Source organism: Pinus tabuliformis, chromosome X, assembly GCF_031772625.1.
Source record: "Pinus tabuliformis cultivar Carrire ecotype Pingquan chromosome X, CPIR1, whole genome shotgun sequence".
NCBI lineage: Eukaryota > Viridiplantae > Streptophyta > Pinopsida > Pinales > Pinaceae > Pinus > Pinus tabuliformis.
In genome coordinates, this window is record NC_142308.1 from 336094657 (window position 1) to 336106380 (window position 11724).

At 34.5% G+C, this 11724-nt stretch overlaps 1 pseudogene; it reads left to right on the forward strand.

The window, feature by feature from the left end:
* The window catches only part of LOC149139831 (actin-93-like), a 48477-nt pseudogene extending 42740 nt beyond the window's left edge, over positions 1–5737 (forward strand).
* The last annotated feature ends 5987 nt before the right edge of the window (positions 5738–11724 follow it).

An 11724-nucleotide genomic window follows, 5' to 3' on the forward strand; every position in this document is an offset into this window, starting at 1 on the left:
TGCGGTATTGAAAAACCATGGTATTGTAAGAAGAGTTATTTATAAGTTAAGAATCTCCATCGTAAAGTTGGGTGAATCTCCATCACTAAGGATATGGTTACATAATTTTGAAAATGTATGTATGTTTAACTCATCTATATATATATATATATATATATCTATATATATATATATATATATATATATATATATATATATAATAACAATAATAGTTTAAAATAAAGTTATAATTTAGTTAATTGTTATGAATTTGGGCACATGTATAGTGGAGTAAGTATTTTGGTGTTTATTATGAATTGATGTTTATTTAAACTTACTAGAAATTTAATTTATATAGCTATGCTAATAATGTGTATAAATAAATTTAATATATTTAAACAATTAATTTGCATAAATTTAATCATTTTGGCCCTCCGATGCTAATTTTTTCCTCGTCTCAAGAATAGACATTGCCACATAGTCATAGGAGAAAATATCATGTCTCAATGTGTGTGATAATTGCTATGCTTTACACGTGTCATAGAAAGCAACGCTAACAAATAAATTGGTGTGCAACTCAGTTTCCTAGGTTTTCATTGTCAAAGTGTGAACTTTATTAATAACTCGGGCCATGTTTGAATAAAGAAGTTCTCAATGTGGAATATAAATACAGTTGGTAAATAATTGAGCATCTTGGTGAAATCCCTATTTTTTTGTATTTTGTTGCTTTGTTAATAATTGGGTTTTTTTGAATAAAGATGATAGGTTTTAAAAAGAAAATTTGTTAAAATGATCCATGTTAACTCTAGATTTACCAAATGTTGAGATGGATCAAATCTCTTTTCACTCTAAAAGAGGTTTGCATCTCAAGAGATTTGATCCCTCTAGAGGCTTGGTAGCTTTGGAGTTAAAATGGATCAAGGATGGTTTAATTTCCCCCTTTAAATAACCTATATTCCACATTAATACCATGGGTCATTTCTATTTTTATTTTATTTTATTTTTATATGGTTATCTTTATTTTTATACTTTTATTTTATTTTGATGGAGCTAAAATGTTTATATTACATTACATTAATCTTTTTATTTATTTTTATTTTTCTGTAATTTGACTTAGCCAAAATGTTAAACAAGACATTACATGATAACATCTATACCATACTAGGCTAGAGAGAGGCGCAACTATCAATAATTTCAAATATGGGGCTTTTGTCAGAAGAGTAATTATGTTCGAGCATTTTGGGATTACTCACATGAGACATTTTGATTGGATGGTAAACATCTAACCTCTATAGAATATGATGAAATATTCATAGATCAAGGGTTAATATTTATCTCCAAGTTAGTTATGCTTTTTTAATAAACTTATCTTAAATTAATTAATTAAAGAGAAGGTCATATCAACTCACATCATATTGGGCAAATGGTATTGGAAAACCATGATATTATAAGAAGATTTATTTATGAGTTAAAAATTTCCATGGTAAAGTGAGGTGAATATCCATCACTAAGGATATGGCTACATGTTTTTGAAAATGTATATATGTTTAACTCATATCTATCTATATATATATATATATATATATATATATATATATATATATATTATATTATATATATATATAGATATATATATATATATAGATATATATATATATATATATATATATATATACATATTATATTATATATATTGTAATTAATAACAATAATAGTTTAAAATAAAGTTATAATTTATTTAACTTTTATAATTTTTAAAAATTTGGACACATGTATAGTGGAGTAAGAATTTTGGTATTTATTATGAATTGATGTTTATCTAAATTTACTAGCAATTTAATTTATATAGCTATTCTAATAATGTGTATAAATAAATCCAAATTTTTAAGCATTTAATTTGTATATATTCAATCATAAATAATTTTGTTTCTCAAAATTTCAAATCAAATTTATTCAAAATTATTTAAAAAAAATCATCGAACATTAAAATTACACTCTTAAATATATCATAAAATAAAATATAGTATATTTACGTCGTAAGGTGTTCCCTTTTGAAATCAACTCCCCTCTTACCTTATGTGTCTTACTATGTCTTACTATGTCTTACTATGATCCATTTGATTTGATGTTAGAAGATTAAAATATTTGCCACCATGATTTAAGTTCTCATTATAACTGAAACTATATCTATCTTACCTCTTCCATAGGTTTTCTGAAACATTGTTCTACGATTCTCCTCTTCAATAGGTTTTCTGAAACATTGTTCTATGATCCATGTCCACTATAAGATGTCACATGGGAGTGGCGAGGACTTGTATCGTCTAGAATCTTGCTTGAATCTAATGGCCTTGTATCATTCATGATCTTGCTTGAATTTGCTGGCCATTGTGCAGACCTTAGCCCTATGGAGCATATGGGATCAGACGAAAAATATTGAACTTGTGTATTGTGCTTGATTCTGGTGATGGCGTCACATACACTGTCCCAATTTATGACGGATACGCTTTGCCTCATGCCATACTCAGAATGGACCTTGTTGGGTCTGATCTGATGGATGCATTGATGAAGATTCTTACAGAATGTGTGTGACTACGTATCTCTAGATTTTGAATAGGAGATGGAAACTGCAAAATCTAGTTCTTCATTGGATAAGAGTTATGAGCTTACTGATGGCCAGGTAATCACAATTGGTGTAGAATGGTTCAGATGTGCAAAAGTGTTGTTCCAGCCATCTCAGATACTTCTCTCCCAAAATTTTATGAGGGTGAAAAACGCTTCTGAGACTAATCTCCTCTACTTCCAAATGGGGCAAGCATTGTTTCACTACCATATAAATGCTTTGTAAGAGTTCTCAGTTAACCCTAGGTTGTTTTTCTTCTTGATTATCAATTTCACAAAAAAAAATTAACCTTGCGTTTTCATCATGACCATAGGAGAAGAAAGGCAGAGCCTTGTACCCTCTACAATTGAGGTAAGGTCTCCTTTATTTTTTTGTCCTTTGGTATTGGATATGTTTTGAATAGTGTTCTATTTATCCTCCTTTAAGCATGGGTGATGCAAAAGAAATCCATCCCCTTGTATGTGACAATGGATCTGGAATGGTTAAGGTTGGTATTTAAACTTTTGTTTATCTAATATTTATGTCTCATTCAGATCACATTGGTCTATGGGAATGAAGGCTAGTTTTTATAGTGTTTGTCTATGATCCATGATCTTTGTTATTAGATTCCCCAATTCAATTGCAAGAAGTTGTAGTAGTGTATGTTTACTGCACACCATCTTGTAATCGATGTGGATATTGCCTCAAACTAAGGGGATAGGTTGGGAATGAAGACTAGTTTTTATATTGTTGGTCTATGATCCTTATCTTTACTATTATATTCGCCAATTTTATTGCAAGAAGTTGCACTAGTATATGTCTATTGTAGACCATCTTGTAATTGATGCAGATATTGCCATAAACTAAGGAGGTAGGTTTTAAAAGATTTATGTTCATTGAGGACTGTGATTTTGTTTTTGAGTTATGCTAATCCTATCCATTATTATTCTTGTGATGCCTATATAAGGTTGGAATTGCTGGAGATGATGCTTTGCATGATGTTTTCCCAAGCATTTTGGGCAGACCAAGACATACTAGTCTGATGGTTGGTATGGGGCAAATGATGCATATGTTGGATATGAAGCTCAATCAAAGAGGGGTATCTTGACTCTCAAGTATCTGGTCGACCATGGTATTGTGACCAACTGGAATGACATGGAGAAGATCTGGCATCACACATTTTACAATGAACTCCGAGTGGCCCCTAAGGAACACCCTGTGCTTCTCACGAAGGCACCACTTTACCCCAAGGCTAATAGACAGAAGATGACATAGATAATGTTTGAGACTTTCAATGTGCCTGCCATGTATGTTGTAAGCTAGGTAGTACTTTCTCTGTATGCAAGTGGATGAACCACTAGTACGCTTTTTTTATTATTCCATCCCGTTTCAGCCATTAATTTTGGATCTTTTATGTCCATTTCCATTGATAATTGTGTTGAATTGATACTTCTAAGAGTTATAAGTTGCACTAACACGTGCATTTTGTTAAGATATTATTTTAGGCTATCATTAATTATTTTACACTTATCATCCTAGTTATTGTTCTTGATTCTGGTGATGGTGTCACACACACTGTCCCAATTTATGAGGGATACGCTTTGCCTCATGCCATACTCAGACTGGACCTTGCTAGGCATGATCTGACGGATGCATTGATGAAGATTCTTACAGAATGTGGGTACACCTTCACCACCACCACAGAGCGTGAGATTGTTCAAGATATGAAGGAGAAATTAGCCTATGCATCTCTAGTTTTTGAATAGGAGATGGAGACTGCAAAATATAGCCCTTCATTGGAAAAGCGCTCTAAGCTTCCTAATGGCCAGGTAATCACCATCAGTGCAGAATAGTTTAGATGTGCTTAAGTGTTGTGCCATCTTTAGTAGGAATGGAAGCAGCCGAAATCCATGAGACTACTTACAATTTTATTATGAAGTGTGATGTGGATATTCATAAAGAGTTGTATGGGAATATTGTGCTCGGTGGTGGTTCCACAATGTTTCCTGGGATTACAGATCGAATGAGTAAGGAAATTACTTCACTGGCTCCCAGCAGCATGAAGATTAAGGTGGTGGGACCTCCAGAAAGAAAATACAGTGTCTAGATTGGAGGGTCTATTTTGGCTTCTCTTAGTACTTTCCAGCAGGTATGTACTACAACTACCAGTCGCTTCATTTGGCCTTGTCACATAAAAACAACATCACTTAAGTCTTTTCGCTGCTTGAAGTTTATAAATAACCACCACATGATTGAATGTAAGAACATGTGTGGTCCTGCAGAAGTGTTGGAAAATCAACTACATCAAGGGAAGAGTTGTTTCCCATCTCCATGTGGGTTTTTATACAGAGATACAAAAGATACAATTGAAGAGATTAGGCTTTGTACATAATTGGACTTATTTTATTTTAGTGATTCTAATAGGGAAATTACACCTCGTAAGAATCATATGTCAACCTTCAAAGCATTAGGGACCAGTTGACCAAATGCTTCATTATTGTGACCAGACCAACAAATGCAAACTTGCAACTGAAAAAATAAGCTATAATTCAGGAAAAAAACTACATATGGTGCTAGAAATATATGTGGCTTTCTAAGGTAATCAAGTCCTCAAGTTTTAATCCTAACAATTCAATGTCCATCCACTGAATCTCTCCTTTGGTCTCAATGTTTTAAATGTTGATTCTTAATACATATTTAAAATTCATTTTCAATGTTCAAGAGGTACATGTACATTGAACAAAGAAGGAATATGTAATTTTACATCGCTGATGTATATCCATGGTATATATGTAGTCATTAGACAAATCCTTTAAGATAATAGTACATAAGCCCCTGGCTCTTTTCATAAATTTTATTTTATCTTGTAATAGGTTTCCTAAAGTTTATTAACATCTTTTATTCTACTTATCATATTTGGCTCTGGAAAATTACAAGGCATGGTTGTTCTTCTAACTTCATAAAAGGCTGCTAATTTATAATTATAAAAAAAATTGAGTGTTTTAAATTTCTATTTTAATGGAGTTGTAAAGGGGGAGGCTAGGCAAGGGTTTTTCAATTATTGACATAGGTTTTTAAATTAAAACCAACATTATGAGTATATAAATTCATTGCTTTCAACAATTATTTTAGGTAAATGAGCATGTAGTTAACATCTGATTGACAAATTTAGGTGGTAGCTTGGCATATCTAGAATCAAATTGATCCATGGTGAAAACATTCCAATTCAAACATGTGAATGGCAATATTGATACAAAGTGTATTCCTTGGGATTAGTTTTTCTATATATCCATCCTTGGAATTATTCCCTGTACTTAGTAACTTCTGTAAATCACCTATATGTATTAAAGTCAAAGCACAACACCTGGTAATCTGGGGCCTATCAAACTTTGCCTCCTAATCTATGATTAAGAATATAAAGGTTGTAATCCTTGAAATATTGGTTGGCTTCCTGGTAGCTCATTCTAAGGGATCCATTCATTTGTATTACCATTTTGATTTTTTACTTTCCCCCTTCCACCACTTGACATTTCTTTGGATTGTAATCCTCAAAATATTGGTTGGCTTCCCAGTAGCTCATTCTAAGGGATCCATTCATTTGTATTACCACTTTGATTTTTTACTTTCTCCCTTCCAGCACCTGCCATTTCTGCCATTTCAACCTCATGCTTGTAAGGATTTTTGGAAGGCATAATTTACAATTCTTCTTGAAATTTTAAGAAATCCAATTTCTTAATTCAATTTCCTATTTCCTTTATTCAAGAAACTTCAGATAGTAGCACGACTTGGGATTAATGGGCAAGCTGTCTTATCCTTTATTCAAGAAACTTCGTACAGTACCAAGACTTTGGATTAATGGGCAAGCTAGCTTCAAGGTATTAGTCAAGCCATTATTTTAGACAATCGTTCCAATACTAATTTTATACAGTCTACAATGGTCTAATAAAGGCACAAATCCAATTGCATGAGTTGAATCCTGACATTTGTCATAGATTATGTCATAATGATGTTCTTATATCCTGAATACAAAGAAATATTAACATTTGACACCTCAAACAACCATGAGCCAAACTCTAGTCATAGACCTTGAATACCAATTCCTTTACTATGCAAAAAATCCCCAATGAATATAATTATAGTAATAAAGTATCCATTGAATAAAATTAAGATAGTAAAATTCCCTTGATAGTCTACAAACATAAATCTAAATTTTTTTAAAGGATTTAAATAGTGAGTTCCCCAATTTGATTGCAAGAAGTTGCAGTAGTGTATGTTTATTGTAGACCATCTTGTAATCGATGCGGATATTGCCTCTTCCACCACCTGCCATTTCTGCCATTTGAACCTCATGCTTGTAAGGATTTTTGGAAGGCACAATTTACCATTCTTCTTGAAATTTTAAGAAATGCATTTTTTTAATTCTCTTTCCTATTTCCTTTATTCAAGAATCTTTAGATAGTAGCAAGACTTGGGATTAATGGGCAAGCTAGATTTTCCTTTATTCGAGAAACTTCAGACAATAGCAAGACTTGGGATTAATGGGCAAGCTAGCTTCGAGGAATTAGTCAAGCCATTATTTTAGACAATCATTCCAATACTAATTCTCTATGCCTAGATAAATATCTTTTATAGCTAGCATATATAAAAGAAACTCCAAATACATGGTTGAGAGTTTTTCTGATATTGAGTGAATAAATTTCTGTATATTTTGAAATCTAATAATCTACAATGGTCGAATAAAGGAACAAATGATATTCTTATATCCTGAATAGAAATAAATATTAAAATTTCACACCCTAAACAACCATGAGCCAAACTTTGGTCATAGACATTGAATACGAATTCCTTTACTGTGCACAAAATCCCTAATGAATATAATTATAGTAATAAAGTATCCATTAAATAGAATTAAGATTGTAAAATTCACTTGATAGTCTACAAACATAAATATACTTTTTAAAAAGGAATTAAATTGTGAATTCCCCAATTCGATTGCAAGAAGTTGCAGTAGTGCATGTTTATTGCAAACCATCTTGTAATCAATGTGGATATTGCCTCAAACTAAGGGGCTGGGTTGGGAATGAAGGCTAGTTTTTACATTGTTGGTCTATGATCCTTGATCTTTGTTATTATATTCACCAATTCGATTGCAAGAAGTTCCAGTAGTGTATGTCTATTGCAGACCATCTTCTAATCGATGTGAATATTGCCTCAAACTAAGGAGCTATTGGCATTATGATACAAGTGTTGTCCTTGATGGCAACTCACTCAGAGGTTGATACAGGTGATGGCAACTTAATCAGAGGACAGGTCTTAGTACAACAGGTCAAGAAAGAGATATGCGTAGGTTCATTGTGACAAATCAGCGTATACACGCGGGTTGGACGTGCCAAAGGCGCGTATGCGTATACACGCACTTTCACGCAAGGAAAAGCGCGTACAGGTGGGAAAACTTATGTCTTGGTCCGTGGTAGTTAGTCCTCGGTATTTGAACCTATGGTTTTGGACCATGGTATCTCGACAAGTGTGTTGAACCCAAGTATTGGGCTCTTGGTATTGATTTATTATGGTTTTGGACCGTGGTATTGAGCAAGGCCTAAGACTATAAAAGGAGGAGAAGATCATTAGGCAATTATGAGGAGAAAGGAATGGGTGTCTAAAGAAGTGGGAAGATCTAGTATTGCTGGTTATCTATTTGTGACGCTTGGCTAAGGTTGGATCTGACAGCGAAGGTATAAGTAATTATCTTTAGATCTGTACGTGGGTTGTCTCTGGTGAAAGTGCATACACACGCGGTTATGATGTAGTCAAGTAGTGTATGCATTATGAGATTTGGTGTTTCAGGTTGCTGTTGATTCTAGTGGTTGTTGCAGAGTTCTGGGCTCTGGTTTGTGTTCTGTGTTTTTGATGACAGGGTTTCAGTGATTCAGTATTAGGTGATTTAGAGATTTATGATGCAAGTATAAGTTGATGATTGTATTGCAGCAGTGATTGTTCTGTACTTATGGATCCAGTCTGAAAATTGATGAAACGTGGTCCCTGAAGAAAAGAAGGTTGTAGCCTTCTGTAGGTCAGCACCTATGTACTAGTATATTAGCTAGTACAAGAGCTATGGGGGTTGTAGCTCCCTTCCAGAAGTAGCTGGAAAAATGAGAGAGGGTTGTAGCCCTCTGTAGGTTGAAGCCTGCATGCTGGTAAAGGACTGCACCAGTACATTGTAAAAGAAGTTTCTTATTAAAGAAGAAAGAGACGAATTGCAGCAGGTGGTTTTCACCCACATTGGGTTTCCACCTTATATCTTGTGTTCATGTGTGCTTATTATGTGTGATGATCTCTTCTGTTTTACTGCACCTGATTACTGTTATTATGGTTAACAATGTTCTAATGAATTTCCTGAAGATAAGCTAACTGATTCATAAGATTACTACATGTACACTAGTTTCATTTAACACAGTCGCATATATACGCTGATATACTGAACTGAAGCTGCGCATATGAATCTGAGTATGAAATTGAAAAGTATCTGAGTTGATAATACTGATTCACCCCCCCCCCCCTCTCAGTATTATTTCCAACAATTGGTATCAGAGCAGGTCCTTCAGAGGTAGCTTGATCGCTTGAAGGAAAAGATCCATCAGAATGACTAATCCAGAAAGAGAGGCACACATCAGGCCACCAATCTTTGACGGGAACAATTTTACCCACTGGAAGATCAGAACCACTACATATCTACAATCACTTGGAGCAGAAGTTTGGGGAATCGTAGAAGGAGGATACAAATTCCCATCAGCAACTCCTACAGATGCAGCAGAGAGAAAGCAATATGAGCTCAATGCCAAAGCTATTACTGTCTTATTGGGAAGTTTGACACAATCAGAATTTATGAAGGTTATGCATTTCAAATCAGCTAAGGAAATATGGGACAAAATCATTTTGAGCTACGAAGGAGATGATCAGGTAAAAAGAGCAAATCTTCAAACTCTCAGAATCCGGTATGAAAATCTTAAGATGCATAGTAATGAAAGCATAGCTAATTATTTCCTGCGTATGGATGAAATTGTAAATTGTATGAGGGATCTGGGTAAAGAATTTAAGGAAGTTGTCTTAGTTGAAAAGGTTTTGAGATCTCTGTCTACTAAATTTGATTCCAAAGTGTCTGCCATAGAAGAAAAGGAGAATCTGCAGAAAATCACCATGTCACAGCTTCACGGAATCTTAACTACTTTTGGAATGCGAAAATAGGGATCATCAGAAGCCGCATTCAAAGCGTCAAGATACATGTCAGAGGAAGAAGATGAAGTAAATTTTGTCAAGAATCTTGAACGGGGAACTGGATGGTTCAAAGGTAAGCTACCTTTCAAATGTTTTTCATGTGGTAGAGTTGGTCACTATGTTGCTAGATGCCCTCATAACAAAGGAAAGATGTCTGAAGAAGGTAATAGAAGCTATTATACCCATGTTAAAAGTAATGACTCATTCAATGGTAGTGAAGACATTAGAAGTCTCATGGCATATGAAAAGAAGAATGCAGAAACTAAGGAAGTTACCAAATTAAACGAACAATTGGAGACAGTAACCAGGGTAAGGGAGAAATTGCAGGATATAGTAAATGATCAGAGCATAACAATTCAGAGACTTGAATCAGAGATCCTCTCTCTAAAAGAAGATCTTGGAAAATCAAGAGAGCAGAACAGAGAAGCTCTTGAATATCAAGAACATGAAGTGATCAAATTAAAGCAACAAGTGGAAGAAGGAAGAAAAGCTCAAGAAGACCTAAGGAATCAGTATCTGGAAAAGGAAGAACAACATCAGGTTGAGGTAAATATCTTAAAAGGTAAATTAGAAGAAAAGGATAAATTGTTGCGATTTCAAGATAGTACTAAGATTTTGGATGACATTCTTGGTAGTCAAAGATCCCCTATTATCAATACTGGTCTTGGTTTTTATGAATCCATTGAAGGTGAATCTAGCTCACAAGGTGAGGCAAGAAACTCTAATGAGAAATCTGAAATGCTCAACAAGGAACAACCAAGGAAAGAAATTCCTAAAGGAAAATCCTTTACTCCTAACTATGGAAGTGATAGACGATTATTTCCTCCACTAAATAATGTTGAATGTTATGTATGTCATAATCTTGGACATGTTGCAGACAGATGTAGAAGTAGAATGGTTCAAGACCATAACAAAAGATCATCGCATCCCAGGTATTTCAGAGGATATTGCTTTGCCTGCAATGCATATGGACACAAATCAATTGATTGCAATAGAAGGAACATGAATATGTAAGACGTTATACATGCAATAAACTTGGACATAAAGCAAGGGAATGCAGGAGCAAATTTCAAAATTCAAAGCAAGAGGACCATACATCATCACAGTTCCAGGAATTGAAGAAGACAGAATTAGAGACAAAAAGGTGTGACATAACTCAGTTAGCTGACATAACAGACACAGGGGAATCCGAAAGTGAAGAAATTCAGTATTCCATCTTGCATATGCTGATATAATGAAGATAAGTCGCATATATACACGAGTTACAGGCTGCAGAGTCGCGTATATGGAGATCAGAAGAAAGGGTAGCAGAACAGACTGAGGAAATGGTTCGGTCATGGTTGGCTCAGGCTCAGGGGGAGCATATACTTCAAATAATGCATTGTTGGCATTATGGTTAGAAGTTGTTGATAAAGCTAAATGATACGATTTGTTGTTTGATCAAAGGAATGGTATTGCAGGCTGATGCTTATGGTGCAAATCATATGATGAATGATAGTCATGGTCTTGAATGAATTGTTGGTCTTAGAACCAGCATGTACTCAGGGGGAGTATGGACAGCAAAAAGTATACCAAGGAAGAGAATATCTTGGTCTGCCCTTTGCCCTTGATGTCAAAGGGGGAGAGTGACTTGGTGTGGTGGTTGCCATCAAGTCCAAAGGGGGAGTTTGTTGGCATTATGATACAAGTGTTGTCCTTGATGGCAACTCACTCAGAGGTTGATACAGGTGATGGCAACTTAATCAGAGGACAGATCTTAGTACAATAGGTCAAGAAAGAGATATACGCAGGTTCATTGTGACAAATCAGCGTATACACGCGGTTTGGACGTGCCGAAGACGCGTATGCGTATACACGCACTTTCACGCAAGGAA